This window comes from Nannospalax galili, unplaced genomic scaffold (assembly GCF_000622305.1).
Source record: "Nannospalax galili isolate Female #2095 unplaced genomic scaffold, S.galili_v1.0 scaffold334, whole genome shotgun sequence".
NCBI classification, from domain to species: Eukaryota; Metazoa; Chordata; class Mammalia; order Rodentia; family Spalacidae; genus Nannospalax; species Nannospalax galili.
Genome location: NW_008336888.1, coordinates 3,299,808 through 3,302,388, shown reverse-complemented (window position 1 = coordinate 3,302,388; position 2,581 = coordinate 3,299,808). Strand labels below are relative to the sequence as shown.

At 41.7% G+C, this 2,581-nt stretch overlaps 1 protein-coding gene across 1 annotated transcript in view; it reads right to left on the bottom strand.

Annotated features, from left to right (window-relative positions):
• Window positions 1-2,581, bottom strand: part of Spag1 (sperm associated antigen 1) — a 73,970-nt gene that overhangs the window by 26,247 nt on the left and 45,142 nt on the right. The gene's annotated exons all lie outside the window — the stretch shown is intronic.

Genomic DNA, 2,581 nt, shown 5'->3' with positions numbered 1-2,581 from the left:
GTTACCTCACCCTTGACAACAAAGGGTACATTTTCCCTCTTGGCCAACTTGAAAGGAGAAAAAATACATTTAATTTTCATTATTTTTAAAATATTTTCTTTATTATTTTAATTTTATGTGTACGCATGTATTGCCTACATGTAGGTAAGTGCACCCGTGTCGTGGAATGCCCACGGAGGACAGAAGAGACTGTCGGATCCCCTGGAACTGGGGTTACAGAAAGTTGTTAGCTGCCATGTGAGTGCTAGGATTCGAACCTGGCTCTTCTGCAAGAACACTCCGTGTTCTTAACCGCTGAGCCATCTCTCCAGCCCTTTAATTTTCATTTTTATAGCAAAAAAAATTACTCATTTATGTTTCACTAGTGATTTGTTTATTCATACGGTTGTCTAGTTCATAAGGGCTCTTTTTCTTATTGTTTTGTGAAAACTGTTCATATTATAAGGTTACTAGCTCTTTGCCATCCTAGTTTGTATCATCCTTTCGTTGTTTTATGGCACCTAACATAAATAAATGGGTTTCTTGTATTTATGTATCAGAATTATTTACCTTTTTTTAGGATTTTTATTTATTTTTATTTTAAGTGTATGAGTGTATTGCCTCCATGAATGTAAGTGCACTTGTGTTGTACAATGCCCATGGAGGTCAGACGAGGGCACCAGATCCCCTGGGACTGGAGTTACAGATGGTTGTTAGCTGTCATGTGGGTGCTGGGAATCCAACCAGGGTCCTCTGCAAGAGCAGCCAGTGCTCTTAAACCCTGAGCCATCTCTCCAACCCTTCTTCAGGATTTTTGTGTATTTTTTAAAATTATTTATTCAATAACCACATACTTAGAAGAAGCATTTCACTACATCAGCATTAACATATTCAATAACAATTTTCTGAGCTAGGATGCATCTCTTACAAAATAGGTTTACAGTTGAATCATTACAGTTATACAATATTGTACTCAGTATAAACGCTATAAGACGTAAACGGTTTACGGTTGAATTAATACAGTTACACAATATTTTACTTAGTATAAACCCTATAAGACATAAAATTAAATGAGGTTTTAACCTTTAAAAAAGATCTCCATTTCATTATTAAAACACAGAGTTTCATACAGAAAACTTCATTTTTAATGAAATTGACATTAAGATGTTTATACATGCGTTTCTAATCTCTATATATCAGATTATTATTAGTCACAGTTGGTTACTTGCTGAGATCCTTGGCTCATCTGAGCATGGAGTTAACTCAGAAATCTCTGCTTTCCACTTCCTATTGCTGCCAGTTCTAGGGCAAGAGAAATATTTACTTCTTTGTGAATGACTTAACTTTCTTATAACTCACTTTTAATTGGGGAATAAACAGCAGCACTATAAGAAGCTAGATGCTCACTTTCTTGTTATTATTTGTTTTTTGCGATAGGGGCTCATGTAGCCTAGGTTAGCCTCAAACTATCTCTGTAGAGAAGGACTTTGAACTCCTGATCTTCCTGCCTCCGTCTCCAACTACTGGGATTACAGGCATGTGTCACCATGCCTGGCTTAGATGCTCACCTTCCCAGACAGCTTCTCTGACTCTGATTGCCACAGTTATATGATGGCAACCACTTCTAAACAAGCCTTATAGAGAAGGAAAAATACAAGTAGATGGGGGAACTTCTAAGGGAAAGCCCAGGAACTCAACTACTTAGCTCTAACCATCCCTGCCAACTGGCAGGCATTTCTTAATACCAACCCCACAAAGCAGAGGTGGAAGGAGAGGTGAAGAATGCCTATCAACTGTCTAATCTCAGCTCCCGCCATAATGTGGGTGCTCAGGTATTGTCAGTTGTGAAATCGAATCCCATGGCTCATGTGGTACCTCATTCTGGAAGAACTGGGCCTCATGGGTTACTGATCAGGGAGGCCCCAGAGGCACCCAAAACAATACAGGCTATTGGCATTGCTCTTGGTTGCCCACCATAAACAGATGGTAAAACCTGTGGAGAGCCACAGCCTCCACCGCCATTACAAGATGGCGCCGGTATCCGGACCTTCTTAAAAGTAAACATCCTGCCACACCCATAAGGGGCGTGCACAAGAGCCTGCTTTCCCCCCGCCTCCTCCTGTGGCGTGATCTCCAGCAACCAATCCACTTCTTATGCTCTCCAGCAACCAATCCGCTTCTTATACATCATAAATGGGACCTTTGGGGCATATATAAGCAACAGCTCTCCCACTTCTCGGCGTCTTCGGTCTTCAGTCTTCAAATAAACTGCTGCAGAAGGATCCTGATTTGTCCTCCCGCGTCGTTCTTGCTGGCGAGACGGAAAGCGGTCGGGGACAGTTCCCCAGTGCAAGTCCATCCACTGAGGTCCAGTCAGCCTATTTAGAGTCCCTTGTTTTAGGAAGATCAGCCCTTCTTCACCCAGCAGCAATCAGTTGCCAATACTTCCTCAGATAAGATTGGGGTCTGATGTTCATTTTCCCAGTTCTATGTTGGGTTTTTGTCTGCCTGAGTTTGCATGGGGCTTGTGAATGCTGACACCTTTGCTACAGAATCTCATGAGCAGGTTCCCAGGAGCTTGTAGGACTCTGTTTCCATATGG